The sequence below is a fragment of the Erpetoichthys calabaricus genome, chromosome 2 (assembly GCF_900747795.2).
Source record: "Erpetoichthys calabaricus chromosome 2, fErpCal1.3, whole genome shotgun sequence".
Taxonomy (NCBI): domain Eukaryota; kingdom Metazoa; phylum Chordata; class Cladistia; order Polypteriformes; family Polypteridae; genus Erpetoichthys; species Erpetoichthys calabaricus.
In genome coordinates this window covers 269860149-269881711 of record NC_041395.2, presented here as the reverse complement: position 1 = coordinate 269881711, position 21563 = coordinate 269860149, and the positions used below count along the sequence as shown (strand labels likewise).

At 36.6% G+C, this 21563-nt stretch overlaps 1 protein-coding gene across 4 annotated transcripts in view; it reads right to left on the bottom strand.

Moving 5' to 3' along the window:
* LOC114647044 (paladin-like) overlaps window positions 1-21563 on the bottom strand; it is a 256380-nt gene that overhangs the window by 13044 nt on the left and 221773 nt on the right. The window lies entirely within an intron of this gene.

Here is a 21563-nt window from a genome sequence, read left to right as displayed (position 1 = left end):
ATTCTTTTCTTTCCCTCGTGCACAGAGAGACAGACACATTATATGAACTTATACAGCTAAACATCAGTGTGTTGCCCAAGTTCTGCATAAACACTTAAGTTCGTTAAAAGGTCATATAATATACTGGGCCACAAATATACAAACACACACACGCAGAGTCCTAGATACTTGTGAAAAAATGCTATAAATTGGGAATGCTTTCAAAAAGATGTCATCAATAGTTTATATTAATCAATAAACTTCCTAGAAAATGCAGTAAACAGAGAGAAGCATCAGTGAAATGAATGTTTGATGAGGGAACCTTTACTTTGTAAACAACAGTTCTCTGGGTCTCCTGTCATGTAGTTTCTGAGGGTCCTCGTGTGGTCGGTTGTTACCAGCCTCTTGGAGAATTTGTTACAGTTTGACTGCAGACTTTGGCTGTCTTATTTGCTTCTGCCTCTTTAAGAAACCCCAAACTGGCTGAATGACGCTGAGATCAGAGTTCTGAGGGGGGCTATACCATCTGTTGCAGGATTCCCCATTCCTCTTTTTACTGCAGATTGTTTTTTATGGTTTTGGCTGTGTGTTTGGGGACATTGTCATGCTATATAATGAAGTTGGGATTGATCTGGTGTTTCCCTGATGATATTGCATGATGGATAAGAATCTGTCCGTACTTCTCTGCTGTGAGGGGGCCATCAATTTTGATCATATCACCATCTCCGTTTGCAGAAAATGAAGCGCAAACCTGCAGGAAACCTTTTCCTGTGAACGTTTATGGATGTACTGCTGTACTTAAGCCCTTTGGCAGACAAAGTTCGTTGTGCTAGAGTCAAAAATTTCAAGTCCTGACTCACTGGTCCAGAGTACCTACTGCTGCTTGTTTATTTCCACCTCAAAGGAACTGTCTTTTTAGCCATGACTCTTTCATTAAGACCACATCTGATGAGTCTTCTCCAGACTGTACATGGGTATACCAGAGTCTCAGTGGTTTCTGACAGTTCTGCACTGATAGCATTGCTGGACATCTTCATAATTTTTATCAGATGTAAGTTTGAGGTATTTTTTGATTGCTGCGCTTAGTTTTCATAGCTGACTACAGTAATCCCTCGCTATATCGCGCTTCGCCTTTCGCAGCTTCACTCCATCGCGGATTTTATATGTAAGCATATTTAAATATATATCGCGGATTTTTCACTGCTTCGCGGGTTTCTGCGGACAATGGGTCTTTTAATTTCTGGTACATGCTTCCTCAGTTGGTTTGCCCAGTTGATTTCATACAAGGGACGCTATTGGCAGATGGCTGAGAAGCTACCCAGCTTACTTTTCTCTGTCTCTCTTGCGCTGACTTTCTCTGATCCTGACGTAGGGGGTGTGAGCAGGGGGGCTGTTCGCACACCTAGACGATACGGACGCTCGTCTAAAAATGCTGAAAGATTATCTTCACGTTGCTACCTTCTGTACAGCTGCTTCCTGAAGCAATATGCTGCACGGTGCTTCGCATACTTAAAAGCTCGAAGGGCATGTATTGATTTTTGATTGAAAAACAAACTCTGTCTCTCTCTCTCTCTCTCTCTTTGTCTGCTCCTGACGGAGGGGGTGTGAGCTGCCGCCTTCAACAGCTTTGTGCCGCGGTGCTTCGCATACCTAAAAGCAGCCCTATTGATTTGTTTGCTTTTCTCTCTATCTCTGTGACAGCCTGTGCTCCTGACACGCACTCCTTTGAAGAGGAAGATATGTTTGCATTCTTTTAATTGTGAGACAGAACTGTCATCTCTGTCTTGTCATGGAGCACAGTTTAAACTTTTGAAAAAGAGACAAATGTTTGTTTGCAGTGTTTGAATAACGTTCCTGTCTCTCTACAACCTCCTGTGTTTCTGCGCAAATCTGTGACCCAAGCATGACAATATAAAAATAACTATTTAAACATATGGTTTCTACTTCGCGGATTTTCTTATTTCGCGGGTGGCTCTGGAACGCAACCCCCACGATGGAGGAGGGATTACTGTACTGCATTTCTGGTCCTCAATCATTGCCTTTGTACTTCTGTAGAAGAGCTTGACCAACACATCAGGAAACACCTGTCTGCCATGAAAGTTCTGCCTGGGAGAAACCTTGATGATGCAGGATGTCCACCTTGTATCTTATCACTATTCTCACCTTTTCTTTACTGTAGGATTTGTGGGTTAAAGCACCACATCTTTCAACATCGTTTTTCCAATCTAATTTTGTTGAAGCCTTGTGAATTGTAGCCTCAGTTGCCTGTTCCTGGCTGACCCTTTGTGGTCTCCTGCTGCTGTAGCCCATCTGCTTCAAGGTTCAACATACTGTGCATTCAGAGATAGTATGCTGCATACGTCTTTGTACAGCACTTTGGCACAACCTCTGTTGTTTTAAATGTGCTTTTATAAATAAATAATCTCATCTCATCTTACTGTTACCTTTTTATCAGCTTGATCCAATCAGACCATTCTCCACTGTCCTCTGGCATCAACAAGGCATTTTTGTCCAGATAAGTGTCACTCACTGGATATTCTTCCTTTTTTGGAACATTCATATTTCTGAAATGCTCAGACTAGCCCATCTGGCATCAACAACCATGCTACGTTCAAAGTCAGTTACATCGCCTTTCCTCCCCAGGTCGTCTTGGCAATGTCTACATGCCTAAATGTATTGAGTTGCTGCCATTTGATTGGCTGATCAGATATTTGCATTCTTAACAACTGAATTGGTGTACCTAATGAAGTAGCCAGTGAGTGTACACACACACACTCACACACACGTCTACAAACACTAGAAGCTAACATCAGGAATGGACTGTAAGGATTGAAGTAAAACGCAGCAAAAGTATCAACAATAATACCATTAGCTGATACAGATTATTCAGCTGATAATATAAAACAGCTGTAAAATAAAAAGAACACACTAAAGTATCAGAATTGTGTTGCTTTCTGTAGAATTGGTATGGCCTTTAACATCTTCAGCACTTCAGTCATCCTTCCTTTGCACAAAAGAAAATAAAAATCACAATCATGGCCTACTGGACTAATGTGTTAATTAAAGGGTTGAGCTAAAACTAGTTCTTGCTCACGTTTATTGTTTGTTACGTTTCATTGACTGTATGTCCAAAGAGGAACTGATGCCAGAATAGTCAATCAATTTGATTCCGCTGTAACGTACCCTTATAGTATAACAGCACAGCACATTTGAACAAAGGAAATCTCTGAAAGTACAGTCACCTAAAAATGCTCATTGTTATACTCACAAATTCTGACTTATTTTAGCCATTTTTAATTCTAGGTACCTTATATAGCATCTTATATTGAAAATGATTAATTGTATGTTCAAGGAAAAATGAGTCAAATACATTACATCAACTGTATGTCAGCCACCTCCAGCGTCAGACAGAACTTCAGATGCTGGTATCACTTTAGTGACCCTCAATTTGAACATAATGCGCATCCACCTGGTAAAACTGCTTCCTTTAGGTCCACTTTCCAATTAAAAACATTAAATATTTACAATACTGTATACAGATGTCATTTCTAAAATTTATACAGTTTAAAAAGAGTGCAATACAAATAACTTCAAAAATGAGGAAGATGATTAAAATATTTTAAATATTTATCCTGGGAAAATGGACTACACAGTTTTACATGATTAAGTGATGCTATTGCATTAATCAAAGTATCATATGCATTATTTAGAAAACATATATTAAAACTACACTATAAAAAATAAAGTCTACAATGAAAATTAGAGGGCAGCACGGTGGCGCAGTGGTAGCGCTGCTACCTCGCAGTAAGGAGCCCTGGGTTCGCTTCCCGGGTCCTCCCTGCATGGAGTTTGCATGTTCTCCCCATGTCTGCGTGGGTTTCCTCCCACAGTCCAAAGACATGCAGGTTAGGTGGATTGGCGATTCTAAATTGGCCCTAGTGTGTGCTTGGTGTGTGGGTGTGTTTGTGTGTGTCCTGCAGTGGGTTGGCGCCCTGCCCGGGATTGGTTCCTGCCTTGCGCCCTGTGTTGGCTGGGATTGGCTCCAGCAGACCTCTGTGACCCTGTGTTTGGATTCAGCAGGTTGGAAAATGGATGGATGGATGAAAATTAGAAAAGGAAGAGAATGATAACATTTGAATGATTTCCTACAAAAGCATTTTTGTGTTGTTAAAGTACAGCTCTGTTAATTTGACAACATCTCATGAATTGTTCATTTAGCAAAATTAAACTAGTGAAACCCCAAGAAAGACTGGACTGCTAGTCAATTCAAGTGATCAGCAGGAAGACAAACCCGCTCCCAAAAGGAAACCCCTCACCTCATTACTGTGATATGCTCAGTTCCTGCAGTGAAAGATTGAAATCAGGAAATGAACAACATCTTCAGACTGCACTAAACGTGTTTATGTAAACACTACTGTAAATCTTGAATCCTTTCTTTTAAATTGAAATTTAAAGAAACAAATATTGGGGAGAAAAAATAAAGAACAGCAATTATTTTCAATTCAATAAAAAGATCAACAAGAACTGTTGTTTGTGGAACAAGAGTGCTCAAGAAATGTAACATTTTTATCCACGGTCCACTTTAGTTTGCTATGTTAGCTCTGCATCCCAAGCTAAAGAAAGTCTGCTGGGCAATATTTGAATCCGAATATATATTTGAAACAACGCATATGAGAATTCTTTTAGTAAACTATGCATCAGTTAATTTCCTGTAACAACCATAAAAAAAACAAAGAGAGAAAACAATTTCCTAACAGGCAGGAATGGTGATTTCAAAAATCACGCAAATAGCTTACACTAGACATGAATAATGAAAACTTTTATCAAAAATTCACTCGAGTTCAAACAATTTTGAGGCTACAACTTTGACCGTATAAGGCTGTTTGTTTATTTTATTTTATTTTTTTTTCTTTTTTGCTGAAGGCCACAGAAGGTTAAGTTAATCTGTATTTACAGCTAAAGGCAATTCTGGTCTCAAAGGGGACCTAACAGCCAGAAAATGATTTCCTTAAGTGTGTGTGTGGATTGTTTGAGTGAAATGGGGAACAAGCTGTGTATTGATAGGACTAGGAGGAATGTTCTTGTTCCTGGACACTGCAGGAATATTACTTTGTGTAAGAGTAGCAAAAAAAGTTCTGAAGAAACAAGGCCTTACTTTAATTTTTATATGCATAATGACTGTGTGTCTATGCTCATTATTAGTCATTTTGCATGCTTTCTACATTTATGTGTATACTGTATATACATGAACAAACAGATATAGTAAATTACATGCTGGGATAAAAAACAATCTTTTTTTTTTTTTTCTTCTGCCAGACGAAATAAAACAAGTATGGTAACAAGTTAAATTTTAGAATAAGCAGAATAACGTTGGATTTGTGTTGGGTGAAGTACAATGAAAGAAATTCATAATAAAGAGTACCTAAAAAAATAATAATAGAAAAAAACAATCTGTAGCATTCATTTTAACGGCAGAAAGAAGAAGAAAAAATATTAATGAAGAGCATTTTCAAAGTTTCTCCTTTTTTAAATAAAATAAGAAAGAAAAACGCCACCTGGAATAATTAGAAGGGAAATAAACAAAGCAGCAGTATGCAGGAGATGTATTGTGCACTTATATTTGTATGGAATAAAAAACAAAGGCAGTCAAGTGCTCATCAAGTGCCGTATCTGGTTACAAGAAAAACCGGTGGGAATAGTTAAGGTTTGAATTAAAAAAGAAATAAACCTCTCATGGTCTAGAAAACAAGAAAGAGAAATTATTCCTAGAATTCTAAATACACATACTTTAAATAAAACAGCTGAAGCAAAATTATGCAATAAAAAAAATGATCATGTGAAAAAAAGAGATATAAACACACTTGGTACATTAAAAATGTGTTCATATGCTAAAGAAGAAAACTTGGGTGACTGTGACTTTGTTTTTGATTGCTCCATTCAGCGAAAAGCTTAGTAAACCTCACTCAGCTGTTTTTCACGTTCTATAAATAATATCATTCATACCAAAAAACAAAAATCAACTGAAGCTAAGTTCCTTGACCCTTCAGGGCTGCCAAGGTTTTCTCAGCCAACCCAAATTGCAGACCACAGTTGTCTTTCAAGACGTAAGCCAGAAACCCTAAATCACAGCACCAGATTTTATTGATTTGCTTCCTGTTCCATACTCAAAATAGAAAATAATGGTTGAGATGTGGCCATCGCCTAATTATTTGTTTCCATTTCTAGTTTAGAAAACTTGGTTTTGGTAGCCGTACCTCCATCACCACAACGAAATGTCAGTGAATCTGAAAAGGAGGATGCTGTGGATACTGGAACAGCAGGAATGTTTAATCTGAATGTTCATTTTAATAGCTTTGATATATATTTTAGTAACTTTGCAAAAAGAAAGAACTGTGAGAGAGGGTCAAACTTAGTACAATTACATATTCCTGAAAAAGTCTATTTTAATTTCATCATTACATATTCCTGAAAAAGACTATTTTAAATTCATCTCTTGTGAAAATGCCTCCATTATACTGGGGCAGACATTTTTTCTTAAATGTGGGTTAACATTTATTCCACAAACCTAGAATGGGTAAGGGTGGCATTTCAGGCTACTGTAATTTATTTATTCCTAAATATGGCTTGCTCAGGCTGGGATCAATTTGCGTGCTTCTTTGAGCTTTTCACCACATCATCTTCACAAGTACAGGGTTATTCCTCATATGTATTGAGATGTTAGCTGTTAAATCTTTTCAGAAATGAACTTAATGTGGGAAACAGACTAGTGGATAAATAAGTAGAAGAGCAAATTAAGTGAATTGTTGTATTACAATTATTTGTGCTGCCTAGTTGAAGTCGTCTCCTTTAGATCTTTTCTCCAAATCAAGTCACCGGGATAAACCACACAGTCAAGAACAAAAAATAAAACAACATGTCCATCTTCCTGGCTTGACAAGAGATTCTTGTTCAGAAGATTTGCTGACTTCCTATACCATAACAGCAGTTTGTTAAACCAGCATGAAAACGGATGCTAAGCACTGTTTTTCTGTAATGTTTGAGTGTTCTGAGGTGGATGTGTGTGTAAGGAAGGGTAAGTCAGTCAGCTAAGACTGCAAAATAAAAACTCTTATTAAAAATGACAGAAATCAGTGTATTTGTTTCTGTTTGAAAGCCTGTAGCCATTAGTATTTCTGCTGTAAACCTATGGATTGAACTCTTGGAATATATCTGTTTAGACTTTTCTATCACTTTGACATGCTGATAATTTACAGTACTACCAAGTGTGGAGTTTTGTTCTAGTTTGCAATGATTGTTGCTTTACTTATTAAGAAATAATTTGACTTTGACTTATCTAAGCCCCTTGGGTCCCCACAAGCCTGTTTTCTTCACAGTGTGTATGTGTTTTCTTTACTTTATCTCCTCTGAATGATGACTTTTGCACAATTCATCTTACTTTGATTTACTTAAAATTACATTATAATTTAATTACCACTTTTAAGGCCTCTAATAATCTAAAAGGCTGAAAACCTAGAAATGAAATGTCTACTTGAACAGATATATATATATATATATATATATATATAAATAGATATATATACACACACACACACACTACTAGTCAAAAGTTTAGAGACACACACAAATTTTCTTGTTTCCAATACTAATTAATAACTCTGTTAATTGAGATACAATTAAATTGATTTAAAAATACAGCCAAGACATTACTAGTGATTTTAATGGCTATTACTGCTTGAAATGACTGATTTTTAATTTATTATTCACATATGACTGCAAAAACCTATTTTCAGCAGCCATTCCTTCACATCCTAATGGTAAACTCCACTGGCTTATCCTTAATTACTCATGTATAAATGTGAAATGGTTATTAAAGAAGATTTTGTCATTGCATTAGCACTGCTGAAGCCTGTTAATTTGTTCACTTGGGTTTCAAAATTCTTATATTCCTAAAATTCACTTCTGGGTTCAGAAATGGACAAAATATAATCTGAAATAAACTAAGTACATCCATACATTTTCATACCAGCTTTGTCAAGTGCTGGGTTATGGCAGTGAGGACAATGGCTTAGCCTGGCAGTCCTGGGCACAGAGCTAGTCATACAGACACTTACACCTAAAACCAAATGTTTCTCGGCCACTTTTGGGTCTTGTTGCCATCACAGCATTGCAAGCATATGATACTTGTTCTGGGTATAATCCCCCCAATTTAATCAACACTCGTTTCAACCCCAAAGCCCACTCGTGATTTAATTTCTCATTTTTAACTGTGCGCTGTTAGACACTACCTGAAACATCTTTTTTTCCTCATGTACTTGCGACACAACATATTTGCGGTGTAATACAGCAGTATTCAAATGAAGGGAGAGGCGGGGGGGTTCCTCACGTAGATAAACTCCAAGCGTAGGAGTGATTCAGTGACATTAGTGGTCCCCCCGTGAAAGATTGCCAGGTGTGATTCAGTTACATGCAATCAGGGGCCAGTCAGGGCTCCCCAGGTGAAACTACAAGGAGCAGTGTGGCACTGTGCTATAAAAATACATTCAATCAAAGGGTGATTCCCCCATGTAAGTTCATGCATTGTGATATAGTGACATTCAATCTGGGTTGGGTCCCCACATAAAACTGTATCGTGCCGTGTAATGTTGCTACTTGCAAATACATTTAAGTTGTCCCTCGCAAAAGTTCGCACTGCCAGCGACATTCGATCAAAGTGTTACTGATGTGAAACTTTGAGCAGGTATGGAAAGAAGTTGAAACTAGAAGAACATTGCTCAGAAAATTGATATAGGGAAAACATGCAGCAGAAAGTGTTCAGATATGGTCACTGAACTCATGATGTTTGAACTGTAAAAGTGCAAGCCACAACACAACAAAGTTATACTAAGATGTACTTGCAAATCAAGCATAGCATTGAGTCCTTCAGAAAAACGTGTTGTTCTCAATAGAGACAGAACTGTGACTAAATGCTTCATATTCTGTATCACTAGCATTCTGTAACTTTTCTAGGACTTCTTCAACCTTTTGTTTGACGAAGAAGATGACGACATTTCGCTAGTACAAACTTCAAGTCTTATTTCAAATCAACCAAATAATCCGCATGCAGTCTTGCAGAAGCTTGTGCATAACAATGCTTAAAGATGAGTTGTCACTTAAGCAATATATTTCCTGTGTTTTACACACGGCTGTGACAGGCAGTACAACTGACCAATCATAGACAACTGTACATCTATAAAAAGATCTGAAACTCAGATATCCAGCGATAATAAGTCTTTCACTGTATGTGGTGCCACATAGGTGGAATCTTTGTAAAAGCAAATTCACTCAGCTGCGACACTGCTCGCATTGGCATACACGTGTACAAATTGTATATTTTACTAATGAACAAGAGCCAATAACACCTACTGCTTATTGATTTATTTAAAACAAGGAAACAACAGCTTTTGGATGAGTTGTGGGTTTACTGTAACATACAGAAAGAATTTTGAAATATGGGGTTTATACATAAGTGCCTACATACACAAAATACCAGTGGCAACATAGAAAAGATCATTCTGGGTTCCTATCTGTCACATGGAATAACCTTCATTCTGCAAAAAAACAGCAGACTGGCATATTTTTGGACACAGCATTGTAGTTTAGGAATGTTAGTACCAGTTAGTAGAATAACAGCAATAATGTCCTTTAGAAACACTAATAATGCATTGGCTGTATTTAAACATTTAGTTTAATGGTATCTTGAGAAAAACAAATGTATCAATTTCTGTCAAAAGCATCAACATTTCTGGATGTGTCCAAACTTTTGACTGGTAGTGTATATTGCATATTGCCATGTTTTCTATAAACTATATTGTGAATAGTCTTTGCAGCTGTCTACTGAAAAATGTACCATATAAGAATAAATTAACTTGAAAGAAAGTTTTTCATTGACTTTCCATGGACAGCAGCATTATTATTTGAAGATAATCCAAAAACGTGTTGCACTGGGTGTGATCACAACACTTTTTGGAGCTAATGCCAAATTTGATTGGTGAAATTCAAATAAAGACCTGGATATGCCACTTCAAAGACAGCAAACAGTAATGTGTTATTTTAGGGCATACTCATACAGGAGGAGGCTGGATATGAGGATGAAATCAAGTTGAAGATATTGAGTAATTGTGAAAAAATATCACAAATAGCACAATATTACAGATGAATAAAAGTTCATTTTTATGTCACATTCACATTTATGCGTATATATATACAACTCACTGCAACACTTTAGGCAGCACTGATATTGTTTTCACACATACTGTACATCTTTTCTTTTCAAAACTAACTTAACTGAAATATGACAAAGCAATCATTAAAAGTATTGAAACTTTAAAATAACCAAAGTGGTCCACTAAGGGAGGCTAACTAGTGCATCACATACTCTTATGCTTGTCAGCCCAGCATGTCTATTAATGACATTTCTGCTAAAGCAGTTGGAGCTCCTGCTCACTTAGTCCAGGAGTTCCCATCTTCATGTGGAATAGAAGCAAGTAGAACTGTTTGACTTAAAACTTATGACTGGGAACAAAACAACACAGGGCTAGACGTTTCTGGTTCTCCAGCCTCCTATGACAAACAGGCTCTTTATGAGACACCGTCTTGTATTTTGTTGGGCCTAAAAGAGGAGTTGTCTTTGAAGACCTCTTTCTTCCAGATCTCAACACGCTGTGTGGATGTTCAGCCACCACAGGGCACTGAAACTGACCTGAGTGAGTCCTGCTGATGGAGCCCACTTGTACACTAAATCGGTAAGTATGACTTCTGCTGTTCAGGACATTGCTGCGCTGCTTCCTGCACTTCTGGAGCCTTTTTCAGTTTAAAATAAAGTGAGTTCAAGCACTTAAAGGAGCCAAGTGCAAAGTCTTTTGAGCACCACAGAACCCATGAAAGTTGCTGTAAATACATTTACTGTTTATGTCTATATACACACATACACACAAACTTTTTGTTTATAGTAACAACTTTTTAAAGCATACAAAGAACAGTGGAAAAGAACCATCCATCCATCTTCATAACCCACTAATCCAAGGCAAAGTTGCAAGGCCTTGTAAAAGAGAAAGACAAAAACTTTCCTCCAAGATTCTACAAATCATTAGTCAGCATTAGCTTGTCTTGCCTAATGTTTATAATATAAAATGGTGCAGGCAAAAGCTAAAGAGTATAAGCCAAGAGCTAAAGATTTTAAAGTCTGTTTTTTTTTTTTGTTTAGTTTTTTTTTTACATAAAGGATCCACACAAAAATGGAAAAATGCTGTCTATTAAGCATATGCTGCCAATTATTGTGGCTAGGGGGTTGTTGAGGTAAATAGGCTAGGGTGACGGCTTTCACATCAACCCTTTCTCAGCATTATTGTTTTCAGCTCTGCTGGGATTTCCTATTCTCCTTTTCCAAAATATAATTTGTTCCAATGAGCTAGCTGCAATCACAACCAGACACAAAGTTTGTTTATTGTGTAAATACTTATATATTGTTGCTTTTTTTAATTGAAAAAATACGGTGTCATACAAATTCTATATAGAAACCATAGTCTTCAAGGGCCCTAAACTCAGTTTTTTTTGGTAGCTCTCAATTACATATAATTTCCCAATAAATAAATTCAAATGGGGACTCTCATAAATGTAACAGAGATATCTGTGGAGTAAAATTAGGAAACATGTAATGCATATATTTCCGTCAATCCATAACTATTTCCATATTCTTACCATTTCCAAATTCTAACATGCAAGTCTAACAACAATTATATAATTATGATTAAAGACAATGACACGGCATCTTTGTGGAGACATTGGATGGAAAACAACATGTTTACAAGTCTTTACCTCATGTAAATGATTTTATCATTCCCACTATAATTTCTAATATAGTTACTATTTAGCATTAGAAATTCAAGACAGAATGTCACAAGAACAAGATAATACATTGGTTGGAAGGCACAAGATTTCAAATTCTGGAAATAAAACAGTAATTCCTGCACCCTATACAGTGACGGGAAGCCGTAATCTCATTCCCACAATTAACTCATTACCAGAATTTACAAAGTTATTATCTAGTACTTAACAACATAAGTATTACATACGAATGCCATATTTAGTTAAGCACAGATGATGAGTCGTGGGAAAACATTCTTTCTCTTCCACAGTGATCTGGGTGTTCAGCGTTACGGTGGTGAAAATGGACGAGTAACAAAGTGCAGTCTTAATTCCACACTTTAATTTTGTGTATTTCACCATGTGTTCACATACTAACCCTTGAACTGATAAAATACATTTTAAGATTTAATTTATTGGTTTACAGTTTAGTCACCAATAGTAATGAGTTCAATTCATTTTTGAAAGAAGCCATTTTACTAAAGATTTGGTCACCTTTGTATTTATCATACAGTAGGTGGGTATAAGTGAAAGGGACATCTCCTAAAAGTTAAAAAAACACATAATTTTAAGATACAGCTTATTTAAAAAAATTCTTGAATTTTACTAAACCTAAAGCAGTAACAACTCAGAAAAATGAAGAATGTACATTTTCATAGGGGCGGTCTAGATTCCTTCAGTTTGTAAATCACTGGTCACATAACGTTCATTTGTGATTTTTGCTGTTGCCTGCAAGTGTCTGCTGGTTTGAGAAGCCAACAAGCCTGATTTGTATCTTGTTAGTGGTCAGTTAGTCAGTCATTCTCCAACCCGCTACATCCTAACACAGGGTCATGCGGGTCTGCTGGAGCCAATCCCTACCAACACAGGGCACAAGGCAGGAGCAAATTCCCGGGCAGGGTGCCCACCCAGCGCAGGTCAATAAATAAATTACAGTAATAAATAAATAAAGTTTCAGTCAGGACAGTTCAATGTCACTCTCCACATGGCCATCCATACATTCGTTTTCTGAACCAGTTTACTCTTATGTTTTGGGTTATGGAAGGCCAAGAAAGGAATGAACTCTGGACGGCGTGCCAGTCCACTTCAGGGCGCTGACTTTCATACACCCATACCGGGTCAGTGTGCTCCAATTTGGAGTCATAAGCCAACCAAGACGGACACATCCAGAGAAGAGTCAACACAGGCACAAGTAAACCAGGCAAAATCCATAAAGGCAACGATGTGCTGAAACTCTCAAGACTGTTATGCCCTTCTCTTTATTTGTAAATTCTACATTGGACCATACTGCTTCACTGTCAGTTTAAAAATCAGCAGGGTCAGAGCTCAAAAAGCAAATGGAACAAAGTGTTAAACATAGCTAATATTTGTATATGTAAATGCATTAAATGTCATATTTTCCATTTCTTCAAAAACTGTACATATTCCAAAGGGCTGGGCAGTATCTAGGAAAGTGAATTGTTGAGGTTCACACCCAGGTCAAAGAAGGGATTTAAACTTACAATTTCAGCTTTCTCTTTGAATTAAAAAGTCAATATAACAGCTGAAGCAACGCACAGTATGAAAAAGACACACCAAAGGCCTAGAAGGGGAAGCATGTTATGAGTGCTGCAGTGACGTCAAAGCTCCTTGTCAGTGAGGAGGGTGAGATCCGTAACATTTCACTAATATTCTTTTAGTTGAGGTAACCACTTATGGGTCAAGTTTTTGGCATTATGGGATAAGCAAAGAATCCAAAATTTTGGAGATGTATTTAGGACAAGAACTTGCCCTAGCAAGTGCTACACAGAGCACACACATATATATTTTTTTTCGCAGTGGCCAGAAATAAAGCTCATCATCTCTTTACCAGTATGATAAGATTGGGTGCGGCTGTGGTACACCATATATAAATGGAGTTTTACAGGAGGCAGTGGGCCGAGTATGCCATTTCAGTATGACATACCAATTATCTGTGAAATGTTCCATGTCTGTTTAGGATATTAACTAAATAAGAAAAGTCACAAATGTTTGTCATAAGTAGCAGTGAAAATATTAAATGAAATGAAGTAAAAAAAAAAAAAAATTGTGAGAAGTATGTCACGTACTGTACTCACTGCTATCACCGTAAAATTCTAACATCTGGTCTTGAGATCTGGTATATGAAAATCAAACCAGCTTAACAAATGTATAGCCATCATATTTCAAAGCAGAAGACAGAATGTTTTTAGTGCCCCATCCAACTGTTATAAGTCCACTAGACCCTCAAATATTTTTCTAAAGTAATGAAATATCATACCCCTAACGTGGCAACTGGTTATATTTCTGTTTGTAAGGATAAAGTTTTACTTCTGGCAGATTCACTCCTGCACCTCACCCCACTAAATATCCAGTTTCCTACAAAAAGCTTACAGTTTGGAATATTTTTCTAACTTTTTCAGGGAACTCTGAATTCTCACTAATGTCAAACTTTGTCTTCTTGCAAACATCCACTGGACCACAGACCTTTCTTGAAGTTGTATATTTTATATACTGTATATATATATATATATATATATATATATATATATATATATATATATATATATATCTATATCCACCATAGAGTCCCTTTATCCAAAAGGTTGCACTTTTTTGTTGTTTACTGTTTCACTAAGTGGTTTTTCAACCACTTGGAACCAAACTCTTTTTAGTTTTATTTTGTGCAATTCTCTTTAAACTGTGTGCCTGGAGAATTTGTGAATGTCAAAAGTATGAATAAAGTTACCTATAAACAGAAAAATGTTTTTAGAATCTATTATCATTACAGTATCATTTATAACTCCAAAAAAGAACTTTATTGACAAAACAAGACCCCTAATTCTACACAAAATGAGAAAAATAAAATATATTGTGACTTCAGAACCATTTACAGTACTGCAAAAAAAGTCAACTACCCTGATAAACTCAAAAAGATAAACATCCCATTTTCAAAGGAGTACCCACAGGGCCATTATTTAAAGGTTTTATTTACACAAACTTAAAAATGATTGAAATACTGTATAGTATTTGTTTAACATGTGCTTCAGGACCAGTGTGCTTTTATACTGAAGTCTTCGAAAAGGAACACAAACTACATCATCTGGACTCAAGATGGAAAGTACATTTTTTTGTTTTTAAAAGCTCATGTGGGTATCTGCAATATGCATAAAAGACCTGATGCTCTGCTTTAAAGATCCCAAAAACAAAACAAATTTTATTCAGATGACTTTCACAGAATCCCAATTTTGAAAGGCAACTTGTTCAGCTAATATAAAATAGTCTATAGTTTAAATAATGAATTAGTGCTTGCTCTTCTGCACTAGTAAAAAAAATAATTTTATATTTGACCTGGTAACCAATGCATATAACTGTATTTTTCTTATATTTTTTAAAAAGTAATATTCAAATGTTTCTTTGACTAGACAATGGTAATGAATAATCTCAGTTGCTAAACACAGTAAAAAGATTTTAAAAATCAAAACAACTGGAACAGGAAAACAAAAAGTGAAAAAAACTGGAAAGAAAGAAAGAAAGAAAGAAAGAAAGAAAGAAAGAAAGAAAGAAAGAATCCCTTGTAAAGTTTATTGTTGGTAAAGATTTAAAGGCACTTTCACGTCAGAGCTTCCCTCCCAAGTTCCCAACACCCTGGAAGGCTTTTCAGTGTTGCACACACAAGGGCGACTGCCACCAGACGATATTCGGCTGGTGACCTGAAGAATATTAAGTAAATCCCTAAAGGTGTTTACTTTACAACCCCGAAGGTTAAAAAGCCAAAGAAAGTTATCTGAGCGCATCCAGCTCTCCCAGTATGAGTTCAGTTGATATCTTGTTGTGTGAGAGGAAGATGAGGTCAGCCAGAAGGTTAAAGTCATGGAAGTGTCTGTGACCTGCTTTTCAAGGTTTTGTGAACTTCAGGCTACTTTCAGTTTAAAAACAGGCTTGAGGGAAGTCTACTGATTGAAAACAAATGCTTGCCCCAGCCTGTGCATCACTTCAACAGTTATAAATCAAGGTGTTTTCTAAAGGAGTTCAAACCTTCAAATAGTTTTTACATGCATTCCTAAATGTTTACGGATTACGGTGATTTTCATTAAATTTTAAATGGTTGGAAACATCATTATGACTAATGCTGTGACAAACAAATTTCTTCCAATGCAAGTAAATGCTTAGCAACAGCATCAAAGAAAAAAAAAATCACATAAATACATATTTGTCTATACTGTACATATGTTAAACAAGTCAAAATGTCCTTGTAATACTTTCACAGTTAATCTTGTAGAAGCCCGGTATAAGCTAAGTAATAAAAATGTGACAGTTTTATAGATTAATGAGCATGCAGAACACACAGTTCATAAAACACAATTTCCTCAATTCTAAGATGTCATCTTTTGAAAAACACATGCTTGGCTTTGAAAGAGGGTTTGTGAAAATATACAAACAATTCAAAAACACTGATAATATAACTAAAAACTCCTTTCATCCATTAATCTTCCTAGAGACTAACATTTACCATGTAATTAAAATCTCCTATAGTGTTGATTCACACTCTTTTGCATGAAGACTAAAGCACTGGACTTAAATCTCGAAGTTGCAATCTGTGTCTCACTCTTTGACCTTCAGCAAATTCCTCCGCCTTTGCTCCAGCTGTAAACAAGTCAATATAAAGAACAGTACTACAGCCCCCTAACTGTAAAGCACTTTGAAATAGAACTTGCTACGTGAAGGCACTACATAAAATAAAGGCTTGTTTGTGAGTCTCATGGTCTGACAAAACTGCATTTCAGTCTGGTCATTCAGTGAACTGGAGGTTTCCCCCAACCCCTTTAATAAGCAGCTCAGACATGCAGTGCACATATTGCAGCAAATATCCTCTTGATCTTAGCAGAGGGTATCAAACCAGTGGCCGCTAAGCTTTACGCTCCTTCCGCAAGTGATCTGTGAGAGGTTCAGAAACTGAAACATCTTTAAGTTGAAGTTGAGTTCACTTAGATATGGATTAACCAGAGATGATGTTTACTTTTATTTACACAATGCCTGTAAATATTTTGTTTCAGATGAGATATCCAGTGCATTGAATAAACATTGCTGCCTTAGTTCAAATTAATGAACAAAATATAAATACAGTAAATAAAACCTGACTGAAAGAGTTCTGAGTCTAATGTAATGCATTTTTTAAAAATGTTCAAATACAAACAGTTAGGCAGGAATTATGGAATAGCCCTGGTACATATAATGTAAAAAGAATGCATGTGAATCCCACCCAAACTAGAACACAGCTTACTCATTCATGACAAATTGCCTTGAGTGCTCCCTGTTGAGGGCCACACACACTGCAGCTTAAAAAGCTGTTTACTGCACTATTTTATGCAGGCGTTTTATGATTTGTGTTCTGCATCTACATGGTGCTGCTTGAAATCAGGCCTGTGACAACTGTGATCGTGGGTCGACCCAGCAGCCACGGGAATGAGAGCAATGACGTGTCACACTCAACTGAAATTGCTCATTTTCTGCATGTAAACGTGCACTTCATGCGTACAGAACAAGTCTCCATCCAGAAGCAGCTCCAGTACTTCTGCCTTTGTTATTTTATTTCATGACATGAAATCCTCTTGTTTTCACATATAATAACTACTTACATCTGACTTAGTGACACCAAACAGCCACTGATGGAATGAAAAGCAGACTTTAAATATTTCAGAAAATATTACCAAGCAAGGCTATAACTTAAAAGTAGGACAGTCAAAATTAAACAGAAAATCAAATATCCAATTAAACGTATGAAGAACACTATCACCACCATCCTTTTGTTTCATATTTTGGTTGTATATGTAGAAAATACCAAAGTTTATGTGGATGAGTGCTACACTGCACCAAACCTTAGATAATTTTGAATTCTGGAAAGATAATTAAAATAATGTGTATGTAAGGAAAGGAATTTATTACCCAAAGTAGTAACCCTTAACTAGAGTATTTTTGGTTTCACAGTATATACACATAATTGTAAATATTATGTCATGTCTATTTCACTTTAATTACTACCTGCAAATGTACTGCATGGGTTCACATAAAACATAAACCTCACATATGTTTTTTCTTGTAGTGAAGGGTTTCTTCAAGTCACCTACAATCTAATGCATTCTTCCTATAAAATATTTCTGCCACTTTAACTGAGAATAATTTCACAGATGGAGGAAGGGGTGAGCATTACTCTTACAGTTCCAGAACCCCAGTGAGTTGTCTGTACAGAGTCTGCATGTCCCCCATGTGTCTTTGTAGGTTTTCTCCAGGTACTTCATCTTACCTCTAACATCCCAACAACATGGAATGTCAGAATAGGTGGCAATTATAAAACGGGGCCCATGTGACTGAGTGTCTGTGGATAAGCAGGCCTTATAATGAAATGAGTTCCCATTCAGGGTTGGTTCCTGCCTTGCACCCAGTACCAAGGTTATCATCATATACTAAAATAAAAATATTAATATTAAAAAATATTAAAACATTTTCGTAAACTGAAATAAAAAAATTAACAAACACAAGATGCAAAACTACAACACAATGAAACTATTAAGGTAGCTGAAAAAAACTAATGAAATAAAATAATTAGCAAAACTATTTTCAGTTTTTGTCACAACCAGCTGCTAGGCCTGAAATTAGTCAAAACATCTGAATAAACATTTGTTCTGTGTTTCAAAGAAATATTCCCGCAGCTAGACTGGCTGATTGAGTCCTCTTTAACCTCTTTACCATTGTTGGTGTTGACACTGCAGTTGTGGTAACAGGGCAAGCTGAATAGAGGCGCTGAAAGTGAGTGGAGAAGAACACGATTAACTGTGCGATAATAGTGATATTTCTTCAAAGAGTGACAGTGACAGCATGACAGATTCTAGTTCTAGTGATAGTGAAGCATACCCTGGTGATTATTTTGCTCAAAGAGTAAATTATGAAGCCACTTCTGAATGAGTGTGGGGTGACAAGAGTGCTGGCCAGCCTTCACCTTCAAAGCTGCATTTCACTGGATCTCACTGGTTCAAACAGATGGATCAGATACAGATGATTCCTTCAGTCTGATCAGAGATGACAGCATGTCAGCTTTACTATTGTGACAAAGCCACTTTACCTAAGTGCACAGCAATGAAACACCATCACACACTGAAGCCAAATTTCAGGCTGCACATTTGATAAATATCAAGGCACAATTCAAAAGCCTAAAATTGAAATGGGCTAGTTAGTCATACAAAATCTTTACCCTATGAACAGAAAATCACGAGTGAACCAGTTTCAGTTTCTTTCACAGATGTTCACTTTTTGTTGACAATTTACCTGTCACTTCAAAAGAGAAAAAACCTTTGCAAAAATAAAACATTTCTAACACACTGCTAGAGAGATTCACTAGAATCTATATAGCTGTGTAGAATATTGTCTTGACCAAAACGTGTCAAAAGTTTGCAACCTGTTCAAAAATTAAACCTGCTGTTTTATATTTATGCTTTATTTATTTTTCCTTAGTTTTACATAAGGTAGAACGGTGGTGCAGTGGTAGCACTGCTGCCTTGCATTAAGGAGACCTGGGTTCGCTTCCTGGGTCCTCCCTGCGTGGAGTGTGCATGTTCTCCCCGTGTCTGCGTGGGTTTCCTCCCACCATCCAAAGACATGCAGGTTAGGTGCACTGGCAATTCTAAATTGTCCCTAGTGTGTGCACTGCCCAGGGATTTGTTCCTGCCTTGCACCCTGTGTTGGGTGGGATTGGCTCCAGCAGACCCCCATTACCCTGTGTTAAGATATAGCGAGTTGGATAATGGATGGATGGATAGTTTTACATACTGAGCTGAAAATAACTGATATTGTGAAAATAATTCAATATTTTTTCATTCTCTCTTTTCATTCTCTTTCAATACTTGAAGGATCATATTCTCTTTGTTCTTAACATTTGACATCTCGCACACACATATATATATATATATATATATATATATATATATATATATATATATATATATATATATATATATATATATATATATATGTGTGTGTGTGTGTGTGTGTGTGTATTTATATACACACACACATATACAGGTCAGCCACAACATTAAAACCACCTGCCTATTGTGATGTAGGTCCCTCTCGTGCTGCCAAATCACTTGTGACCCAATGAGGAATGGTCTCTAAAAGACCTCTGAAGGTGTCCTGTGGTATCTGGCACCAAGAGGACAGGAGCAGGTCCTTTAAGTCCTGTAAGTTGTGAGCTGGGGCCTCCATGGATGGGACTAGTTTTTCATAGCACATCAATACACATTCTTCAATTGTTCCATGGTCCAGTTATGATGCTCACATGCCCTCTGTAGGTGTTTTTTATGGTTAACAGAAGTCAGCATGGGCACTCTAACTGGTCTATGGCTAACCAATCATGTGCAAAAATGAGGACTGGGCTCCCATGACCCTGTTGCTGGTTCACCATTGTCTTTCCATGGACCACTTCTGGTAGGTAATAACCACTGCATACCGGGAACACCTCACAGGATTCAGTGTTTTGAAGATGCTGTGACCCAGTTGTCCAGCCTTCACAATTGATCAAAGTCTCTCAGATCATTACGTCTGCCCATTGTTCCTGCTCTCAATGCATCCCCTTCAAGAATTGACTATTCACTTGCTACCTAATACTGTATATCCCACCCCACGACAGTTGCCATTGTAATAAGATAATCAATGTTATTCACTTCACTTGTCAGTAGTTTTAGTGTTGTGGCTGATAGTGTATATTTTCACTATCACTGCAATGAGCTAGCATCTACTAACATTAAACAATTATTATTTCAACCATCTGATAATAACATCAAAGAACACATTGGTGAATAACATACTGTACATTTGGCTCATTATTTTAGGCAGTCATGTAATGTTGCATTTTTTCTAATAATGCAAGCTGATGCTACTGTACTTTGTTTCATTATCTTTTTATTTAATGTTTTACTTTTACTGAGAGCAACCTATGAATTGAAATTTCCATGTGTTTTTTTAATCCCTACAAGTGTGTTTAAAAAGATATTTGGGTTTTGTTTGTACTAACTAATTTATTTTGTTCTGGCCATTCAGTAATTTAATGAAAATCATTCACTTCCCTGAATATTAATTAAAAGGACAGTCATGATGCCAACATGATGCAAAACCTCAGGACTATCTTTGTTTTTAAAATCTGACAAATATATGGCTTACATTTTGTTCATTATTACATCATTCAATCAAACTGCATATCTATGATTTATTTGTAATATACTGCCCTTTGGTGTCTAGTGCTTTATTAGTGAATATGAATGGAACTGCTTTATGAATTAACATTCCCACAATTCTGTTCTTCTTAAAGTAGCTGGAGTGAAAAAAGTGGACCAACCCAAACTCTCTTCAGCTGAGAGTCATCTATTTAATAACTTCTCCTGCAAAAACGTTATCTCTGCCCCCAGACATTAAAGGTGTGAAAGCACATTTTTTTGTTCTTACCACTGTGATCCAGAGCCTTGACTTTACAGCCAACACACCCTGATTAACCTGTTTTTGTAATTTAGGAGTCATATTCCCAGTTAAGATTGAAAGATGGAATCCCTTCAAATTATAAATTTAACCACCAAGAAAACATTTGCTCTTAGAGCTTGCTATAAATAAAACATCCAATAACATCTGGGCATAGATGA